Source organism: Pongo pygmaeus, chromosome 7 (genome assembly GCF_028885625.2).
Source record: "Pongo pygmaeus isolate AG05252 chromosome 7, NHGRI_mPonPyg2-v2.0_pri, whole genome shotgun sequence".
In the NCBI taxonomy this organism is placed as follows: domain Eukaryota; kingdom Metazoa; phylum Chordata; class Mammalia; order Primates; family Hominidae; genus Pongo; species Pongo pygmaeus.
The window spans coordinates 112,819,892-112,826,963 of record NC_072380.2 but is presented as its reverse complement, the minus strand read 5'-3'; the positions used below and the strand labels follow the sequence as shown (position 1 = coordinate 112,826,963).

Genomic DNA, 7,072 nt, shown 5'->3' with positions numbered 1-7,072 from the left:
TGCCTTTGGTCCCAGCTACTCAGGAGGCTGAGGTAGGAGGATTGCTTGAGCCTGGGAAGTCAAGGTTGCAGTGAGCCAAGATTGCAACACTGCACTCCAGCTTGGGTGCCAGAGTAAGACCTTGTCTCAATAATAATAATAATAATAATAATAATAACATGGTATTCTTTGTCCATAATAATGTCTCCATTGCTGATGAGTCTGAATGGAGCCATGCACATGCTACCATATCTTTTGCAACTAAGGGATATGTTTTGTGAGACGGCTGCCTGGAACAGGGATGGAGGCAGAGAGGAGCAGGGAAAAAGGCAGAGTCTGGAGCTCCGGAACAGGAAAACAAGAGGTATATGTCATCTTGACCTTGGCCATCTGACTTTGCCAGATACACGCCGACCAGAATAACCACTAGTCCTGGTGCCCCTGCTGTTGCAATATGCTGTGACATGTTGTTGGGTTTATAGAACATGTGAGAGAAAAGTCATTCTCCCTGAGCAAGCATCTGCCTTTTGTTTCTTGAAGGGGCCTGAAAATTTGCATTATTTGCATTTTGTAGTCACTGGGGCACAGATGAACGTTAGAAAGAAAACATGTATTAGAAGAATACAAGTACAAATGATTAGGAACACAAAGTCTTGGGCCAGTTGGCATGGATTCAAATCCTGACTTCCACTGAAGCCCACATGACCTTGAGCATACTTCTTTAACCCTTTTGTGGCTTAGTTTCCTCATCTGTACAATGGGGATCATAACCTTACCTTCCTTACTGAGTTCTCATGAGAATTAAATAAATTGATATATGTGAAGGGCTAAGTCTATAGGTAGCACTATGTGTGAGTTGTTATTTATTGAGTACCTAATGTGCCAGATCCCATGTAAGGTGCTTTCATATAAAGTTTTGGTTAATCTTTATAATATAATAGCAAACTTAGGAGGCGGCAATATTATTTCCATTTTACAGACAAAGACATTGAGGCTCAGAAAGGTTAAGAAAATTGCTCAGGTGTATGGAAATAAGTGGTCCAACTGCAAGGTATCAAATCCAGGTGTGTCTGCTCCAGCATGACAGCAAACACCACTGGTGTCCCAAGCTCTCAATGGCTGCCATTTTATAAACACTTGCATTGTGGTTTAGACTATTACATTTCTAATCAATTTTATTATGAGAAAATTATTCCTCTTCTCCATCATCATTTGTCTAAAGCATTTGAAATTAACAAACACCATTAGATCAATGCATTTGACACCTGAAGTTGAGTCACTCTGGACTTCAGGGGAAAGTCCTGCATGTCATGGGCTCTGGTGCTATTGGAGGGAAAGAGAACAATTGCTCCTTCCTTCCTTCCTTCCTTCTTTCTCCCTTCACCAGACAGGAAGGACCAGCAAACGTACAGCTGCCTCTCAGCAGAGTGATGAGGCCCTGAGCAGCCTTCTTTCCTGAGCCAGAGGAGCATCTGGGAGATCAATTACCAGGCGGTGTTTTTCACACAGGCTCTCCTTTGGGGGCGCCACAGCACTCAGGAACTGGGAACAAGTCTTTCCTCCCTGCCAGCACTTGAGACAGGAAGAAGGCCTTCCTTCAGGTTGCCGGACTCAGCTTCCTGCTCACACAACAGAGTGAAGGAAGAACAGGCGTCGGAAAAACATTAATTAGGAAAAGAAAAAAAAACAAACAAGAACTAGTGTGGAAATAGCACAATGATGTAAAGTTTTAGTTCATAAGAATGTAGTCCTGGCTGACACTGATCATTTTTTCATCCACCAAATGTTGGCCAAGTCCTTCAGAAGCTTTGCCCAATGGGGTGGGAGGGTTATTGCTGGAGCCTAGAAGGGTGATACCTAGAAGACCCATCAGACAGGACACTATGACACCACCATCAGAAACAGGTCTGTGAGGGCTTGGTCTCTGAAGGGTACCTGGGTTTGGCATGGCCAGAGAAGCAACATGGCTCACTGGGTGATATTGACCTCATAGGTCCCTATGCCCTATAGATGTTAACTAAAGCATTGCTTTAACACACCTGAACGGGTATTTAAGATGGAAATAATGAACAGGCAAATTAATACTGTTGAAGAAATGCTCCTAAACAGTTTCTTCTATTTTGTCTTTTGTTCCTTATGCTCTAGGTGACAGATCTAAGAACCCATTGGCAATCCAAGGTTAAGGGATTTTATGCCTATGTTTTCTTCAAAGACTTATAATTTTAGATTATACATTTAGGGGTTTGATTCATTTTCTTTAGTTAAGTTTTGTATATGGTATAAGGTAGGAGTCCAACCTCACTCTTTTGCATGTGGTTATCCAGTTGTCCCAGGGATATTGGTAGAAAAGACCATTTTTCTCCCATTGAATTGTCATGGCACCCTTGTCAAAAATCAATTGACTGTGAATGTCAGAGTTTATTTCTAGACTCTCGGGTCTATTCCAATGATCTGTGCATCTGTTCTTAGGCCAATACCACACTATCATGAGTACTATAGTTTTGTAGTAAGTTATGAAATAGGAAAGTAGGAATCCTCCAACCCTGTTCTTTTCCAAGATCATATTGGCCATTCTGGGTCCCTTGAATTATCGTGTGAATTTTAGGATCAGCTTGTTCATATCTGCAAAAAGGCAGCTAGGATTTAGATAGGGATTACATTGAACCTGTAGATCAATTTGGCAATATAGAAAAAATATTTTTAGGTTAGTGAAGAAATAAGGTTAGCACCTCCCAAACTCTGGCACTTGAAGTCAGAGTAACTTTGGGACTCTTTGAATCTGACTCTCACATCTACTAGAGAAAAATAAAGCCTACCCCAGAGGTGACCAAATAAATGACACAATCTACATGAAAGCATTGTGAAAACTATATTGTGAAAATCAGAGGTGTTGTTGAATCTATTTTTGTAGGAAGTCATTAATTCATTCTTTCAATTGAATTTTTATGGAATTTAGATGCTGTGCTTATAAACTGATACACTTATAAGTGACTTAGAATTCACACATTAAAACAAATATTTATTGTCCCTTTCAAGCTGGTCATCTTGCAAAATTATATATTTATTCTAACAATGCTACATTTGCTTGAAATATTTTCAAGTTATTTTTTCACATTTCTTCTCTTTAAATTTAATAATTAACTGAATTGAACACACATATTTCAAAATTAATAAAAGCATAAAAGTTACATTCATAAGGATCAAACTTGTATACTAAAATGTGTCTGTGTTTACATACTTGTTTGGGAAACAAGAAACTGATGAAAAATAAAAATAATGGTATTATTCTTGCCATAGTAATACAAATGCTTTCCTGATCTAACCAAGCTCATTGAATTAAAGTTATTGTAATTTTATGTTAGCCATTCATACTTAAATTGAAGATTGCATTATAAAATGCATCACATTACTTTGAAGATCCTCAGTAATGGCAAATTATTGCAAATTGTTTTTGAAAGTAAACTTGATTTCTTGGAATGATCAGAAGTCATTTAGAGCCAAGTCGGATGGCTCAGTGAAGGCAGTGATCAGCCTGAGTAATGTGTTTCTTGAGACTGCAGTGTTATTACTAAGTAATAGTTAATTTTTTCTTTAATTAAACTGTCACTTATGTGTTTTAATTAGTTAACTTATTTAGTAGAGATAGGGTCTCGCTATGTTTCCTGGGCTGGTCTTGAACTCCCAGCCTCAAATGATCCTTTTGCCTCTGCCTCCCAAAGTGCTGGGGTTATAGGTGTGAGTCACTGCACTCAGCCATGAATTTATGTGTTCAAATAATAGCAGTCCTACAAAGATGTGCCTGGCCCAGGCAGTGATGTACTTGTCATCTGATAAACTGAGAAAAAAATGAGGTTCTCCCACCAGGTCTCTCCCTCAACACCTGGGGATTACAATTCAAGATGAGATTTGGGTGGGAACACAAAGCCTAACCATATCATTTGGCATATTGATTACTTCGAGCTGAAAGCACTTGAGAAACAGTAGTTGCAGAAAAGGCTACAGACTTGCCCTTTCCTATAGGTAGCTAGCCATAAAAACTCCTTTGTGAAAGATGCTTTCCCTGTACCAGGACAAAAAAAACAACCCTTAGCACCAGAGACTGGGAATTGACACTGAGATGGATCTGTAGAAATAAACTTACTAAAATAGCTATCTTCCAATATTTTATACTCCCCCCTAAAACATATCTCCTAACAATTCCCCATGATTCACTGCCCTTTCTCATTTCTTCACAAATGTATCAATTTTTTGTTTTTATCTAAAAGGCATAAAAGCTTTCTGTTTTGTCCATTTCTTCAGGTCTTCAGCGTCTTGTGAGAGCCCTCATATACATGTAAAAATTAATGAAATGTGTATGCTTTTCTCCTGTTAATCTGTCTTGGATCAATTTAATTCTTAGACCCAGCCAAAGATCAAGGAGGCGAAGGAGAATTTATCCCTTTCCCCCACAATAGCTACCAGTAAGAACCAATCATTGTGAATACCCAAAGTGGCTTCAGTCAGTTCAGCACACCTGCCAATGCTAGTAGATGGGAGAGGAGTCAGATTTCACTTGATTTTGAAAATTAAAAGAACATGACATTTCTTTCTCGCAGGACCAAGGATCAAATGCGTGACTGTTACACCTTTATTCTGTCAATACTGCCAGTGCCCACATGTGGAAGTCCTCTTTTTCAATCATTGTTGGAGAAAAGGCAGTCTTTTTAATAGTCACACCTGGCATGTTACAGCTGCGCCTTGTTGGAATCATGTATCTATAATCTCAGCAAAAGATGCTGAGAGCACCTGCCTAGAAGTGGGGAGAGAAGTCTCAGATTTTCTTCGATGTTTCAGGCGGTTCTCCATGCTTTACCATGAGATACTCACTTATCCCTTCATTTCTATTCAGTTAACACACATGAAGCACCTACTATGGGCCACTTCTCTATTAGGCCTTGTAAGGATTAGAGATGTGAATTAAATGTAAATCTTCAAACCACTGACTTCATAATCGGTGAGAAAGAAAGAAAGATGTGCAAACATCCTATAGTAAAAACCAGAATATGACCATTTAAAAGTGAGATGAACATCATGCTAGGGGACGTGTGGCTGCAGGGATGATTAGGCTTTGGAGAGAAGGTTTAAGTGAGCCTTGAAGAGAGAATGGAGGAGGATGCTCCATGTGTAAGGAAAGCCCTAGAAGTAGGCAAACCCTAGCGTGTACAGAGAAGAGTGGTAGAAGGACACAGCAGAAGGTAAGACCAGAAAGTGGGCTTGGGACCATCTCAACTACAGTTTGTAACTGGCTCCAAGGAATCCTGCCACACGGTCTGTGGGGGAGTGAAACTCAACCCTCCCTCAGCTCATCAGCCATGCTCCAACCACCCAGAGAAAGGGGCATCTTTTCAAATTTACACAGAGACACAATAGGGGCTAGTGGAGCCTTATTTTTTTTGAGACAAGATCTCGTTCTGTAGCCCAGACTGGAGTGCAGTGGCATGATCATGGCTCACTGCAGCCTTGACCTGTGGGGCTTAAGTGATCCTCCCACCTCAGCCTCCCAAGTAGCTGGGACTATAGGTGCATGCCTCCACACCTGGCTAATTTTAAAAAAATTTTTGTAGAGCCGGGGTTTCACTATGTTGCCCAGGCTGGTCTTGAACTCCTGGCCTCAAGCAATTCTCCAAACTCAGCCTCCCAAAGTGTTGGAATTACAGGTGTGAGCCCCCACACTCGCCCTGGAGCCTCATTCTTGATGGTCCTTAATAGCATGCCAAGGAGTCTGGGCTTTGTTGTGTAGGCGACGGGAAGCCCTTGAGGATTGTTGTGGAGGTTAGAAGAGTCTTTAAAAAATAATGTGAATAATGAGAATAGTAGCCAGATCGGTATTAGGCATACTTTCCTTTGTTGCTTGCTCTGTTTCAATTATATTCTTACATATTCACAAAGGCCTCTGAATGGTAAATTTTTCTAACATATGAGCAAATGAATTACATAACAGACGAATTTAAGAGCCCATGTTGAATGCAAATCTAAAGCCCAGTTCTTTAGACTTTCAGCCTAAAAAAGTCAAAGTCAGTGAGACAGAAAGTTGAATTGTGGTTGCCAGGGGCTGGAGGGAGGGAAGAATGGGGAGTTATTGTTTAATGGGTACAGAGCTTTAATTTTGTAAGAAGAAAAGAGATATGGAGATGGATGGTAGAGATGGCTACGCAACGTTATGAAGGTATTTAATACCTTCTTATTGTTTGGGGCTTTTTAATGTTGGACCCATGTAATGATCACTAATGCAGTACTCAAGTGGAAGAAAGTACAAAATAAAACACACGCAGACACACACACACACACAAAATCTAAGAGTGAAAAATAAATTATTTCCCCTTCTTTTTTTTTTTTAGACGTTCTACATTTTTCCACTTATAACCAAAAACCCTTTAGACCTTCTAGTAAGATAAAGCTAAAACTGTAAAACATTAGTAGGTAGTTTACTCAAATAAGTTCAAGATTATAAGCAAAAATGTCAGCCACTTTCACCACCTTACAGAGGCTGACGTATTTCCATTTGTCTCAATGCTAAATAATGTAGCATTTGTCCAATTGTCATTAAAAGCTGTATGCCCTCAAGAAGCAACATCTTGGGCCTTTCTGGGTACAGACCAAGTTTCCACTGCAGTAAACGCTTAAAGGAGCACCAGTTCCCATGCTAGCACTGTCCTGGTGGAGGTTCTCCCACCTCCGGCTGCGATGCTTCATCACTGTTTGTGTAGGTCTCGGCACAGATGAAGGCAAGGGTCACAGATCCAAGGTCAGCTAGCATGGCATTGCGGGCAGGGCAGAGGAGGCCCTAGAGGGAAATATTGAAATCATCAGATACAGAAAGTGGAAGGAAACTTAGTGTTTCTTTTTTTTTTTTTTTTTTTTTTTTAACTTTTATTCTAGGTATGGGGTACATGTGCAGGCTTGTTATATAGGTAAACTCATGTCATGGAGGTTTGTTGTACAGACTATTTTGTCACCCAGGAACTAAGCCTCATACCCAGTAGTTTTTTTTCTGCTCCTCTCCCTCCTCCCACCTTCCACCCTCAAGGAAATCCCAGAGTCTGTTGTTTCCTTC

The 7,072-nt window shown here is 40.3% G+C and overlaps 1 long non-coding RNA gene across 1 annotated transcript in view; it reads right to left on the bottom strand.

The window, feature by feature from the left end:
- Window positions 1-6,313: 6,313 nt before the first annotated feature.
- Window positions 6,314-7,072, bottom strand: part of LOC129042613 (uncharacterized) — a 50,383-nt gene continuing 49,624 nt past the window's right edge. Inside the window, exon 2 of the long non-coding RNA XR_008504162.2 lies at window positions 6,314-6,802. This is a non-coding gene — a long non-coding RNA (uncharacterized LOC129042613). The remainder of the gene's footprint in view (window positions 6,803-7,072) is intronic.